At 39.3% G+C, this 15,727-nt stretch overlaps 1 protein-coding gene and 1 long non-coding RNA gene across 2 annotated transcripts in view; one reads left to right on the top strand and one right to left on the bottom strand.

Moving 5' to 3' along the window:
- Positions 1-15,727, top strand: part of CPA6 (carboxypeptidase A6) — a 353,130-nt gene that overhangs the window by 144,055 nt on the left and 193,348 nt on the right. The gene's annotated exons all lie outside the window — the stretch shown is intronic.
- The window catches only part of LOC113936767, a 62,972-nt gene continuing 48,014 nt past the window's right edge, over positions 770-15,727 (bottom strand). Inside the window, exons 4-5 of the long non-coding RNA XR_003524348.2 lie at positions 4,043-4,156; positions 770-1,678 (exon numbers count right to left, since the gene is read on the bottom strand). This is a non-coding gene — a long non-coding RNA (uncharacterized LOC113936767). The remainder of the gene's footprint in view (positions 1,679-4,042; positions 4,157-15,727) is intronic.

Here is a 15,727-nt window from a genome sequence, read left to right as displayed (position 1 = left end):
GATGTCCCTCCTGTTTGTGGTTAGTAGCACTGGGGGTTTGGTTCCTGACTGTGTCTCCCCCACTCCTACCCTCTTTGAGGTGGCCTTCTCTATGCCTAGCTATAGAAGATCTGTGCTACCAGTCTCAAAGTATTTCAACAGTTAGTTAAAATATATGTAATTGTTGCCTTGGTGGGACTGTGGGACAAGGTGAGCTTAGGGTCCTCCTATTCTGCCATCTTTCCTGTACTCCCCTAGCTTGTGGTTTCAGATTCCCAGTGATGATTACATTTTTTCCTCTATCCACAACCAAGTCCATGACTGAGAAGTTTCCCCACTGTCCTTTCACAGGGCATTTTTCTAGCCATCTTTTCCTTGAGGTTGTTATCTTTAAGACTTTCTGTGACCATCTCTGATCTGAATTCCCACTTGCTCAGACTCTGGGCCATCAGAGACTATTAAGATGCCCATCAGTCAGGGTAGCCACTGGTCTCAGTATTAGCTTATGTGAGCACTTTTGCCCTCTCAGGCCTTCCCGTACTCTATGGCCACCCTGCCCATGCATGTTAAAAGATACACCACACACAAACATACATATTCCAGTATTACTGTGTTTTATCCTAGAAGGTGATTTCAGGATTTTTTTGCCTAAGAAATTATGCTGCCAGATTCCCAGGTAACTATTACACTCAAAACTTCAAAATCACTAGACTATATATGTCAATGGTTTTCAGTCCACTGGGCCCCTAATCTTAGTTTCAAGTATCAGAGTTTTTCCGTCGACCTCTGAGAGTCGGGGACCTGGGGCAGCAAAGGAACTGAGAAAAATAGACGACAGAAAAGCAAGGCACAGGGAACCCCGAGCTAACAGCCTGAGGTGCCGAGGTTTATTTTCCATACTCTTAGATACCTTCTACAGCAATATAGATCTATAATGATTTACAGCAGGGGCATAGTAAGGCACATTCTTCCAGGTACCCAGGATTAGTCAAGCACGTAAGAATCGTTAAAACGGAATTTACAGGGCAAGGGAACAAAGAGGGGAGTGCACAGTGTGCTGTTTGCAGCTGGCTTCCTATCTACAAGACATCTTCTGCTGCGTACTTTAGAACTGACCACACACGTCCCAAGGGCATTTCACTCTGAGCCTTTCGGGTTATTTTTAACCCTGCAATCTCGAGTTTTCTCAGAGATCTCGGAGTCTGAGTGAACACGCACCAGAGGTTGTTGTGGCGTTCTGTTTCCTACAGCTCCCCCTTTCTTTTTTCAAATTAGCCGCTGTCATAAGCACTCTGTGATGGAGATTTGGGGCACTCATTTGTTTTTTGAGGGTACAATATCCAGGATCCAGACCCCCATATGGGCCTGGAGAAGAAGGATGGAATCCGTACTGCGCAGAGGCGCATGTCACCACTGCTAACATAGCCAGGAACAAATGTTCAGGGGTTTTGGTAGATCTGGTTGTCTCCAGGACTCGCTCCGCCCTCTGAGTGAGGGTCTTCAGTTGCCCCTAAGTTGGGGGTGTTGTCAGGGGCAATTTTCAGTTTCGAGGTCTCTTCAAGGAGAGTGTTGCCAACTCTCGGACAGGGGGTTGGGTGGTCAATCCCTGCAGCAGCTGAGACACCTCTTCTGTTGTCTTTATTGCCAGTCCTGGGCCGGACTTTCCAAAGAGGTATCCAGATTGCTCGACTGGATCCATCTGGAATGACACAAGCATAACCAGGGCCTCGGGTAATTAATTTCCTGGGCAACCAATTATTTTCATCATTTTTTATCCACACAGGTGCACCCTGAGTTGAGATTGAGGCTGGCGAGAAATGTTTGTCAGCTCTAGTATATGGTTCTCCTTGGGGTAAATTTAAAAAATTTAAAATAAATAAGGTTTGTGCCATGACATCTCAGGGGGAACAAAGGGTGAGTTCGAGATTGAATTGCTAATTGTAATTCCTGAAGCAAAGGGTTAATGATAGAATGAGTTGTGGAAATAAGAGCTGTTTCCAAAGGCGCAACAATGCCAACTACGTAAGCAGAATCACCTTGTAAAGTGTTAGATAAATTTTGTAATTTATAAGTAGGAATCCCTAGGAGAGGGCGAATCCAAATAATGTCTCCTAGGAGTTTCTGAAAATCGATAAAAGTAAGGAGGGTATCCCTACGAATTTGCATTGTTTGAGGTTTCACTGTGGTTCTATCTACCACAGTGCCTAGATAAGAAGCCGGAGTAATTGTTTGGATTTCTCCTTCATAGTCAGAATCTATTACTCCAGTCATCACCTGGATTCCTTTAAGATTTAGGCTAGATCTTCCTAGCACAAGTCCCACGGTTCCTCTTGGTAAAGGTCCATAATAACCTGTGGGTATTTTTTGAGGCCCGAGACCAGGGTGAAGACTTACTGTGAAAGGAGTGGTTAAATCTACTGCGGCACTTCCCTGGGTGGCGGGACTGAGTGATAACATGGAGGGTTTATGTGAGCAGCAGGAAGTTGCTGGAGAGGCGACATATTGAATCCCCCATTGTTGTTCAGGGCCCGGGGGTCGCCTTGCATCCCATTTCCCGACCTTATTGGGAGTGGGTTACCTTGCCTGTCAAATTTGGATTTGCATTCCTTGGCCCAATGTTTGCCTTTGCCGCAATGAGGGCAGAGGCTAGGGGCGGTATTAGAAAGAGAATTGGCTCTAGGTTGGGAGGGGGCGTTACGGCATTCCTTCTTGACATGTCCTACTTTCCCACAATTATAACATTTTATATCCTGTTGTTTTTGTAGGGCCATGCGTTGAAGGGAGGCTATCCGAGCTTGATGTGTAAGAATGCCAATATTTCTACATAGATGAAGATAATCGAGAATGTTTCCTGTTTCCCTATGTGGCCGGATTGCTGCTTGGCAGTCCTCATTAGCATTTTCAAAAGTAAGCTGTCTTAGCAAGTGCTCTTTAGCAGGTTTATTATCGACTTGGCGGTCAATAGCCATTTTGAGCCAAGAAATAAAATCAGTATATGCTTCTGTAGGGCCTTGCACAATTTTTATATAACTTTGCCCCACTTCCCCTGAAGGGGTTAGCTTTCCCCAAGCTGCGAGGGAGATTTCAGATACCTGCGCTGTGGCTGCAGGCCGAGGGTTAACCAGTTGCTCTCGAACATCTGAAAAGGGGCCAGAGCCAGTGAGCATTTCAAAAGAAATATGATGCATGGCTAGGTTAGCCCAATTCGCCTGGGCTTTCATATAGGCGGCATCCGATAACCACATTTTCCATTGTAATAAATCCTGTGGCTTAAGGCAAGCCTGTGCAACCATATGCCAATCATGAGGGATCCACTCCCCAGAATTTGCCCAAGCATTCAAAATCTCTATAGTATAAGGGGCTGTGGGTCCATACAAGTGGCAAGCCTTCTTTAGTTCCCTTAAAGCATTTAAATCTAATCCCTCATAGACGGGACCAGCAGCTTGTGTTTGGTCTATGGGGAAAGCCATAAATAGATCATTAGCCCCTTGCCATCAGAGTTCCTTTTCGAGAGGTGAGAGAGCTAGAGGGGATCTTTTAAGAGGGAATAAATCTATCATGGAGGGAGATTGATCATCTTTGGTGGGGTCCTCCATTAAAAGTGGAGGGGCCGTGGGTGACGGCCCGGACTGTGAAGCCGCGAAAACTTTTTTACTTTCAGTCTTAGCCTTTTCTAAAGTCTCATTGTCTAATTCATATGTATGTAAAGAGTTAGTAGTTTCTTTAGCAACCTCAGCCGGGGAGAACTTATCCCCAGTTTCCATAGTATTGATAACCACTTGTACTAAAGCCCAAATGGGCCAGAAATCAAGGGGAATCATTTCACCCTGTCTCATAGCCTTCAAGACATTATTTTTCACTAGGATCCAAGTCTCCTCATCTAAGGAGCCTTCGTCTGGAAACCAAGGATTATATTCAACTACTGTTTCCAAACATTTTTTTCTATGTGCTGCTTAGTAACTTTAGCTCCATATTCTTTAAGAAAATGATGTATCAACGCAGCAAAACCTGATGCTCTCGAATTCTATTGCCCCATAACCCTGTAGTAAACTTTCCTACTTACCACCTTCTGTAGGGTTCCTATCGCTGGCCCATCACTCCTCGACGGGGGCTTCAGGTCCCTGTTCGGGTGCCATTTGTCAAACCTGAGAGTCGGGGACCTGGGGCGGCGAAGGAACTGAGAAAAAGAGATGACAGTACAGCGAGGCACAGGGAATCCCGAGCTAACAGCCCGAGGTGCCAAGGTTTATTTTCCATACTCTTATTATATACCTTCTACAGCGATATAGATCTATAATGATTTACAGCAGAGGCGTAGTAAGGCACATTCCTCCAGGTACCCAGGATTAGTCAAGCACGTAAGAATCGTTAAAACGGAATTTACAGGACAAGGGAACAAAGAGGGGAGTGCACAGTGTGCTGTTTGCAGCTGGCTTCCTATCTACAAGGCATCTTCTGCTGCGTACTTTAGAACTGACCACACACGTCCCAAGGGCATTTCACTCTGAGCCTTTCGGGTTATTTTTAACCCTGCAATTTCGAGTTTTCTCAGAGATCTCGGAGTCTGAGCGAACTTGCACCAGTGGTTGTTGTGGCGTTCTATTTCCTACAGTTTTCTCTGATCACTCTCTAATCCTTTTTTTATATACATTTCCTATATAATGTATAAAATATTGATCATACGCTACCTTATATTACAATGATAATATATGAGGTATTGTTTGTGCCTTATGAACCCATCTTTGAAGTTCTTTCCTTATGCTTTGCAGCTCCTTTCCTTTTTCCTCCTCACCAGAGACTTGCATGGAATAATGGCTACAAAAGTATCTGTTGGATGAATGCTTTGTTCTCCATTGTGGTAACAGTTTTCTCAGATTGAGTCCTATCTGAAATACTACAAGAAGTACTAAATTGAAGTATCATATAATGATTTGACACAAGGCATAGCAAATTCTTGAGACACAGTGAAGGTAATATCTTACTGTAAAAAATTAATGGCAGGGTTGCATTTTATTGCTTTTTTGCTCTCTGACCTGTAGTAATGGGAGAAGAGGAAATTCTCAAACCTTACCATGGAAGCCAATTTCAGAAATTTAAAAGATGATGCAGTTTACAGAAAGTCAATTTTAATTCCATTCAACAAATATTTATTGATTCTCCTTTATGTGTGAGATATCATGGTAGGTGTTCAACCTCTTGAGAAAATGTTATAAAGTGAATATATCAGTAAGGCTTTCTGAAGACTGTGTGTTTTTCTTTTCTCTGCTGTTAAAATACTGCAGCAACCAAAAAAGAAGAAAGTCATCACTTCCATCTAACCCGAAAGAAGTCTAAATCCTTCTGTCCTAAGCAAACTGCCACAGGGAGCTTCTTCGTGTTCTTAGTACTTTATATTGCAATTGTAAACCATTACCAAAGAAGGGAAGAATCCATTTAGCTCTCTAGAGTATTCTCTGCCAAGTTGTCTCTTATTTATTGCTTTTTAATGAATTTTTTTGTGTGCATCAAGACATAATCTTTCAACAAAGAAAATGTAGCACTGAGACCCAAGCACTTTATAATATAGAATCTACATGGGAACATTAATTCCTCTAGGTGGGATTGGATTATCTAATGGACTTCTTTGTGCTCAGACATGCGATTTTTTTAAAGTGAACATCCTATTATTAACTCTTCCATGGGATACAAGCTTTCAGGAAATTCAGCAAATATTTTAAACTCCTATTTTTCTTGTGAATAGGAGATGAGTTTTAGCTACTGATCATTCTAGTTTTCTCTTCCCTTCTGAAAGCACACACACAGTGGCCATCAAAATCAAAGGAGTATTTTAGAGAAAGGTGTTCAGGGAGTAAAGAAAGAACACAGATGTGTTTTTCCACCTGTGAAGACTTTGATTTAACAGTAAATTTAGTTACTCTATAGTTTCCTTATCTCATTCCTTAAAAATAACTAAGTAAAATTACCATTCCTGTGCAGGGTGCTTTTGGTTACAAGTAGGACAGCTTGACTCAAACTGGCCTATACAATAAAATTTTTATATTACATAACAGCAGGTCCAGAGATAGGAGAGGTAGGACTAGCTTAATTGCTTGATTCAACAAGACCACTGAATACCGAGGTTCATTCTTCGTCCCCAACAGTCCACAGAATCTGCTTCACCCTACAGCTCATTCCCTTCCTAATTACAGGCTGCCAGTGACAAGCACAGTTATTCATTTCCTTGTTTACACTCGACAGAAGAATGAATACCCCCCTACCCACCATGCAATAATAATCCTGCCCTTGAATTTGGACCAATTCACAACACATGTCAATCTCCACACTAACCAAGGTTGCTGGGGAGATATACAAGCTCTGATTAGCTGATCAAGACCCATTCCTGATGAAGGGATGGGGTGAATATCAGAGCAAACCCCTTCTGCTAGGGTCTTAAGAAGGGGAAAGTAGATTTGGAGGAGAAGCCAACAGCATCCACAACAGTCATCTAATCTTATACCTTCTGAAGAATAGCATTAGATCTCCTTTTCTATGTCTGGGTAAATTGTGCCTTTAAAAGTATTGAAACTGTGCAGCTTGTACCAACAGAGAGAATATCTATACAGAACTTACTCTGAAATTTTCCATTTTTATTTTATATAAAGTGTCCCGTTTGTCAATAGCTGTTGTAGAAAATACCATCTAATGTGTGTGATCATAGATGCCAAAGAGCTGCCTGAGAAGAGAGGAAATAGTTCCAAATTAAGAAACTGGTCAATGATTAGATTCAAATACCTATGGAAAGGTCAAGAAACAGAAACACCAGGAACAACAAAAAAATGGTTAAATAGATCCATAATAATGTTTTATTGTTTCTAATGTTCACAGTGAAACATACTTGGAGAAGCATCTGCTCTCAGCTCTCTAAGTTCTACCGAATGAGAAAATATTTTTCCTGTAGACATAATAGCAGAAGTTACTATGCATTGAGAGGCTATAACAAGTTAAGCATTTCCCAGACAGTATCTCATTGGCACTATGACTATAAGCCCATCACTGTCAGAAACTGCTGTATCCCTAGCACCTACTGCCATGCCTGGCATGTAATGTAATTTTAACAAATGTGTCTGAATGAAATAATTCTCACAAAAATCTTATACAACAGTATATTGCTGTTTCCTCAATTTAAGGATTAGGAATCATTGGCTCTAAATGTTTAAGCAATTTGGTCAAGTGATAGAGCACCGATTAAAATCCAGCCTTATTCTCTTTTTCCCTACCTGAAGAGGAAATAGATGGGAGAAGATAAATCCAGTGACTTGGAGATCAGATACTTTTTTTTTTATTAAGTTTAAATATTTAGCACTAGTACATTTGTTAGGTTTTAAAAAAAGACATGCTCCAGATACATCAGATGATAGCAGTTTATTAGAAGAAACACAAGGAAGAAATGGAGACTAGTTCCAAACTGGCCCCTGGAGCCTGAAGGATCATTTACAAAGTGCAGTGTGTCTAGTACCTATGATCCCTGCTTGAGAACCTTGCCATTGTGGTAACTGAGCTATTATCTGTATCTATTGCCATTGCTCCTGATACTGCAAAATGATTTTTTTTGTTGTTTCAAGTGTAAACTCCCAAAGATCTGACTAGATCAGCAGTCAGTCACTGTCCAGGGGAGTGAGCCCAACTGGGCAGAACTCACTTGTCATTCTACCTGTCTGTCTCTAAGTTGGATGTCAAATTAGGTGTGGTTACATGGGAAGGAGTTACAAGATACCAGGCCAATGATACCTCAAAGTAAGACTGTGGACAATTTGTACATTCTTAAGCTATCCAGGATGTCTGCTACAAGTAGTTTCCTCTTAAAAGAATCTTACTCATTTTACTCAACATATTAGAGTCTAATAGAACATAGAAGACTGAGTTGTTATAGTCAGGAACCCTAAAGTATAAATATTGGATAAAGTGAAAATATACCAAAAATGCAAAAACTTCATAGGATCAAACATCTATATAGCCTTTACTCTGTGTGAGGTGTTATTCTAAGCACTTAGCATGTGTACTCCTTTAATCTTCACAATAACCCATGAGTTGAGTACCAGTAACCCCAGTCTATAGATAGAGGGGCTGAGGCACAGAGAGGTGAAAAACATTGCCTGAAGTCCCATAGCTAGTGCTGGCAACTTGTCTCCAGAGAATGGACTTTTACCACCCTGTCATTTGTTTTAGTAGATAACTGAACTTTGTAGGAAGACAGGGAAATTTCCAGATGCCAAACATTTGGAGGCAAAGAGCAAAAGCTAAAGTAGAAAGAAAAAGTTGATACCCTGTGGTTCTGGGAGTCAGGATTATGAAAAGGGACTCTCAGGTCTGAGGCTGGGATTCCAACGCCTGTAACAGGAAGACATGGAGAGCTTACAAGCAAGTTTATAAAAAGAAAGGGAACTTTAAAAGTGTGGAGAAAAACTCCCGATAGCTGGAGAAATGGAGGGAGGTTTTAGTCTACTGGAGATTTGGGTGATGGGAGATCACTGAAAAGTAGATACCCCAGGTCTCCACCATGTATGGGTGTGGGCTCCTAATTTACACTCTGCATGGTCTAGAAATTGCAGTTAAAACATAAACCTATTCCTAGATCCTCAAGACAAGCTTCGGACTACTCTCTAGAGACCCTCTCACAGGACTCCCATGGAATAAACCAAAATGTTTTGAGTTCCTGTTCATACAGAGTTTAGAGCTTAGTAGGAAATAAAGACACTAAACAAATTACAGTGAGTGCAATGAGTGTTTTGATAGGAAATGTATGCAGTGTTGGGAGAATTTAGAAATAAAGTGACTAAAGTCATTCGATATCAAGGAATGGCTGAGGACATAGCCATCAAGCTGCCATCTTCAGTGTATGTATTAGTTTGCTAGGGCTGTGATAACAAAGTACCACAGACTGGGTGATTTAAGCCACAGGAACTTATTTTCTCACAGTTCTGGTACTGGAAGTCTGAGAGCATGGTGTCAGCACAGTTAATTTCTTCTGAGGCCTTTCTTCTTAGCTTGCAGATGGCCACCTACTCCCTGTGTCTTCATGGTGTTTTCCCTTTGTGCAGGTCTGTGCCCCAATTCCCTCCTTTTCTGAGGATCCCAGTCAAAGAGGATTAGGACTCAACCCAATGACCTCAGTTTAACTTAATTACCTCTTTAAAGACCTTATCTCCAAATATAGTCACATTCAGAGATACTGGAGGTTAGGACTTCAACATATGAATTTTGAAGGAACCCAATTCAGATATCCACTTAGACACAATGTACAACAAGAATTCTAGGTGATTTTAACAAAACATGGAGCAAAAAAGAAAAATGAGGGAGGGGGTGAAAAAAATAAGATCTTGTTCAAGGGGGGAAAATACAAAGACTTAATTCTAGACATGAAGTATGTTAAAGTAAGTTTGTAAAACTTATAAGAAATCACTAAAAAATAGACATAAGATGCATAGCTTGCACACTACTAGATAAGAAAAATTGGCAGAGAATTAACTCCAAGAAATGAAGGAAAGGAGAAAAGGCAAGAACCCATAACAAATAAAAAATAAAATAAAAACCACACATGTATACATGTTCTAATACTAGATAATGTATGTGCCTTACATTTTTATACATATTAAATTTATATTATAAAAAAGAGGGGCACCTAAGTGGCTCAGTTGGTTGAGCATCCAGCTCTTGATTTTGGCTTGGGTCACAATCTCAGGATCATGAGACTGAGCCCCAGGTGGGGCTCTATGCTGAGGGTGGAGCCTGCTTGAGATTGTCTGTCTGCCACCCTCTGTCCCCCCCGCCACCCTGCTTGTGCTCTCTATCTCAAAAAAAAAAAAAAATGAAGTAATATAATTAATGTGAATAAGTAAAATTCTCTAGTCAAAAGTCAGAAAAATCTTGCCAAATTTTTAAAAATTTAGTCTAGCATTATGATGTTTCCAGGAAACTCATCTGTGAAAAAAAAAGCATAAGAAGGACATAGGCAAAACTGTCCTGGCCAATTATTTGGCAAAAAAAAAAAATTTAAAAAGCATTAAGTGAGCTATAGAAGGATTTTTATAGAGACATTTTATGATAAAAGCTTTATTCCATCCGGAAGATACAGTAGTCATGAACTTATATATACCTACATATCAAAATATGTGAATTAAGGGTTTTTAAATTAAACTGACAAATCCAAAATCACAGTAGGTATATTAAATAAAATTCTATCAAAAATTGTCAAATTTAACAGACAATAAGGATAGAAGATCTAAATAACATAATTAAACATATTTAAAAGGTATATGTAGAATTTAACATTCTCCAAAATAACTCTTTTGTTCTCTTTAGAGAAACTAAAAACCACAATTATCTATCCCATTTACAATTGCATCAAAAAGAATAAAATGCCTATAAAGCAAGTTAACCAAGGAGGTGAAAGATGTATACTGAAAACTATAAGACATTAATGAAAGAATTTGAATAAGACACAAGTAAGTGGAAAGGCATTCCATGTAAATGAATTGGAAGGTTTAATATTGTCAAAATGTCCATACTTCCCAAAGCACTCTACAGATTCAGTGCAATCCCTATCAAAACACCAATGGTATTTTTCACAGAAATAGAACAAAAAAATCCTAAAAATTGTATGAAATGAGACCTGAAAGAGCTAAAGTAATTTTGAGGAATAAGAACAAGGCTGGAGGCATCATACTCTCTGATTTCAAAGTATACCACAAAGCTATCGTAATCAAAACAGCATAGTATTGGCATAAAAACCACATACATCAATGGGACAAAATAGAGCACCCAGAAATAAACCTACACATATATGGTCAATCAATTAAGACAAAGTAACCAAGAATATACAATGGGGAAAGGGCTGTGTCTTCAATAAACAGTGTTGGGAAAATTGGATAGCCACATGCAAAAGAATGAAACTGGACCACTATCTTACACCATACATGAAAATTAATTAAAGATGTAAATATAAGACCTGAAAGCATTAGACTCCTGAAAGGAAACACAGACAGTAAGACTTTTGACATAGGTCTTGGTGATGATTTTTTGAATCTGATCCCAAAAGCAAAAATAAACAAAGGGGGTTACATCAAATGGAGCTTCTGCATAGTAAAGAAAAGCATCAACAAAAGGAAAAGTCAACCTACCAAATGCGAGAAATATATTTGCAAACCACCTGTCCCATGAGTAGCTAGTATGCAAAACATATAAAGAATTCATACATTTCAATAGCCAAAAACTAACTAAAAAATGGGCAGAAAATCTAGACAGTTTTTCCAAAGAAGATAGACAGATAGCCAACAAGCACATGAAAAGGTGCTCAACATCATTAATCATCAGGGTAATGCAAATCAAAACCAAAATGAAATCTCACCCCCCTTCTGTTAGAATGACTATCATCAAAAATGTAAGTGTTGGCAAGGATGTGGAAAAAAAGGAAGCCCTTGTGCACTGTTGGTGGGGAGTATAAATTGATACAAGCGCTATGGAAAACAGTATGGAGGTTCTTTTTTAAAAAGTATAGCTACCATATGATCCAACAATTCGACTTCTGGGTGTTTATCAAGAGAAAAAGAAAACACTAACTCAAAAAGATATCTACACCCCATGTTTACTGCAGCATTATTTACAATAGCCAAGATACTGAAACAACCTAGGGACCATCAATGAATGAATGAATGGATAAAGAAATTGTAATACACACACACACACACACACACACACACGCAATGGAGTATTATTAAGCCATAAAAAAAAGGAAAGCTTGCCATTTGTGCCGTGAATGAACCCTGAGGGCATTGTATAAAGTGAAATAAGTCAGAGAAAGACAAATACTATGTGATCTCTCTTATATATGAAACCTAAAAAAAAAAAAAAAAAACCTTCGGGAACAGATTGGTGGCTGTCAGAGGCAAGGGATGGGGTCTGGGAGAAATGGGTGACTTGTTTTTTAATTTAAATAAGTTGAGGGGCACCTGGATGGCTCAGTCGGTTAAGTGTCTGCCTTTGGCTCAGGTCATGATCCCAGGGTCCTGGGATCGAGCCCCACGTCGGGCTCCCTGCTCAGCGGGGAGCCTACTTCTCCCTCTCCCGCTTACCCTGACTGTGTTCTCTCTCTTGCTGTCTCTGTCAAATAAATAAAAGCTTTAAAAAAAAGTTGAATTACAAAAACCTAAAATCACCAACTTAGATCTGAATATCAATAAAAATATCCCCTATTAAAACTAGAGTAATGGGGGCGCCTGGGGGGCTCAGTCAGTTAAGTGGCTACCTTCAGCTCAGGTCATGATCCCAGGGTCCTGGGATTGAGCCCTGCATCGGGCTCCCTGCTCAGCGGGGAGCCTGCTTCTACCTCTGCCTCTGCCTGCCACTCCCCCTGCTTGTGCTTTCTCTCTCTCACTCTCTCTCTCTGTGTGTCAAATAAAAATAAATAAAATCTTTAAAAAATAATAAAATAGAGTGAAGCCTTAAAAAAAAAAAAAACTAGAGTAACAAAGTAGATCTAAAGAAAGAAGTATGTGGGTGCCTAGGTGGCTCAGTTGGTTAAGCGACTGCTTTCGGCTCAGGTCATGATTCTGGAGTCCCGGGATCGAGTCCCACATCAGGCTCCCTGCTCAGCAAGGAGTCTGCTTCTCCCTCTGACCCTCTTCCCTCTCATGCTCTCTATCTCTCATTCTCTCTCTCTCAAATCAATAAATAAAGTCTTTTAAAAAAATAAAGTATGTAATTCATAAAGATAGAAGTAGAAATTATATATATATATAAATATAACTCATCAAAGCAATGATTTTTAAAAAACAAAATCTTTGGAAAGTCTGATTAAAGAATTTATATTTAAAACTACAAATAACATTAGGACATAGAAAGGGGACAAAGCTACAGATAAATTATAAGACATTGCAATTAAGTTTGCTATAATTTATATAAACAAATGGATGGTTTTCCAGGAAATGTAAATTACCAAAATTAACTCAAAAAGCCTGGAAGAAAACTGAATAGACCACAAAATAATTTAGAAGGTAGATATCTAACCCCCAACTGCAAAAAAAAAAAAAAAAAAAAAGAGTTGGTCCCACCTTGAATAATTTTATGGATATATTCTACAAAATAATCAGGGACATAGTTTCTGTGTCAATTTGTCAAAGCATATTACAAGGGTGGGAAGTTTCCAGTTTCATGAGGATAACTTAATGCGGATACCAACATCAAACAGGGGTAATTCAAAAAGAACATTTTTTTGGTTTATAAAAAGTTTATTTTTTAAAATGTCTCCCTTATGAATATAGGCATAAACTCCAAAATAAGACATTGGCAAATAGAATCCAGCCATTTATTTAAAAAAGTGTTTCAAAAGTAACATGTTAAGTGAGAAATAAAAGCAAATTAGTATTAGAAAATGCTATGAAACCGTCCTGTGTGTAAATGCAAAGGAGTCAGGAATGGGTCACAAAAAATTAACAATGGCCACTAGGGGACAATGGAAGTTTGGTGTGAAAGAGAACTGGAAGGGGAACTTTATTTTGTATCTGCGGTACTATTTTCATTTTTATAAGCATAGGTTTGTAAACTGGTTCTCTAACTTACAAAGAAATTTAGAGTTTAATAATGGAATCAATTGTGAAAGTTCATGCCAAGACCCAGAAGGAAAAATCTGGAGCTTCAGATCTGTGTCTTTCCAAAGGAGTCTGAGGAGTCTCCGGTTACCCATAAAGCACATTCTTCTGTAGGTGTTGCCGTCGAGGCATAGCACTAAATATAGTAGGCATCAGCTTTGAGCAGCATAGTCTTAGAACTTTAACACGGGAAGGCAACTGAGTTAGTTTATTGCTCACTCCTTTGATGAGGAAACTGAAGCCCAGACAGATTGTAAAAGGTTAGAGAAGGTGCTCTTTTGCCAAATATTCTTCTCTGGGTGCATATGTTCTCATTATGCATTTAATAATACTTTTTAAATTGATTAAATGTGTTTAATAGGGCCATTCATGTAGTTGCTACTGTACATTAGGATCAGTAATCAACTTGCAACTTGGTGCTAGCATGATAGCAACATAACCTTATTTGTCCTATAAGGCAAGGGGACAAAATATATCATGAATGAATACAAAATTACTGGGCAATTAGTTATCTGGAATATTCTGCATCTATATACCATTTTTAAACTGATTTAAAATGCCTATGTTCTCTATGAAAATTTTATATAGGTTCCCATAGAAATATCTGATTTACAAACACATACACATACGAGCAGCTGGTTGCCCAGTCAGCTCCCTATCCTCAACCCCTGTGCAGATCTTTTTTTTATTATTATTATGTTATGTTAATCACCACACATTACATCATTAGTTTTTGATGTAGTTTTCCATGATTCATTGTTTGTGTATAACACCCAGTGCTCCATTCCATACGTGCCCTCCTTAATACCCATCACCAGCTAACCCATCCCCCACCCCCCTCCCCTCTAGAACCCTCAGTTTGTTTCTCAGAGTCCATAGTCTCTCATGGTTCGTCTCCCCCTCCGATTTCCCCCTATGCAGATCTTTGATTCTCTCAACTTAATCACAAAGGGTAGCCAAGGGGTCTTAAATTGATGTTGCCACCTAGCGGTTGAAAAAAGCCATCAGTTATAAGGAAAGCCTTTCCACTTACCTTTGATAGTTGTACATAGCTGGTTTTTCTCTGAATTCCAGGAGCTACTGTACTTCCTGAAACCTTCCTGTGTGTATTACTGAATTATTGTTCACCCCTTCAAAAAAAGACTAGCTCTCAGATCTAGGGAGAGTGAGCTTTACGTTTGATGGAAGAAATGGGGCCTTTGGGGAGCATTCGGTTTTGCATGCTGAATAGATTACTCTTGTTGGTTTTGGTTACTGGTTAGTCTAAGAAAATTTATGGGTTTACAAAATATAACATTACGTGGGTCTTCCTAAATAACTTTCCTTTTTCTCTGCTCTCTGATAAGTAATCAAACGGTACTAAACACATTTCTCGAGTCACACCTGAGAATTTCTACAAGTTGTGATGAAGTGAACTTCGTGTGATAAAAGTGACAAACCTGGGTTTGAGAAATCACTTTCAGAGGTAAAAATCCTAGGCATGGTCACCTTTTATCCTATATTCACAGAAGAGGAATCAATTGCCAGGTTGAATAATCCATCATTTAAAAAAAAAAATCTTCCTATGGCTGTAAAACAGCTACAGATTGCTTTCTTTGCACTCTTGAGGAGCTGTAGGGCCCCAGATGGAGGTGATTTTCAGCAAGCTGTCAAGTGATCCATCCCTCAAAAACAACTATATCACCCAGCGGAGTTGCCTTTCTCTGCCAAGAATTATATTGGGTCAGGTGGGAGAGGCCAGGATATGAAGAATCTAGGAAAAATAAAGGACAGAATTGTGTCCCAGAAACAAAAAAGAGAAAAGGTGTAAATTACGTTTAAATTCTAAAGGTCATATTTGGAGTTGTTTCACAATGACTTGATGACTTTTTTCTTTGCCACTACTAAGAAAGTAGATTCTGGAAAAATAGACTTCATGGCATTGATAATGAGGGGTGCTTTTGTGTGATTCTGAGGAAACTAAAGTGACACATTATGAGTGTAGTGCCATACTAAATTATCAACAAACCAAGCGCCTTTTAATGCATAGGCCTAAAGAAGATAGAACAGGATCATTTGAAATAACAAAGCTAAAGTGATTGGAAATGAATACACAGCCCTAACGAATAATTCTCCAACAAATCTGG

This window comes from Zalophus californianus, chromosome 4 (genome assembly GCF_009762305.2).
Source record: "Zalophus californianus isolate mZalCal1 chromosome 4, mZalCal1.pri.v2, whole genome shotgun sequence".
NCBI lineage: Eukaryota > Metazoa > Chordata > Mammalia > Carnivora > Otariidae > Zalophus > Zalophus californianus.
The sequence above is the reverse complement of the archived record's forward strand: the minus strand, read 5'-3'. Positions and strand labels throughout refer to the sequence as shown.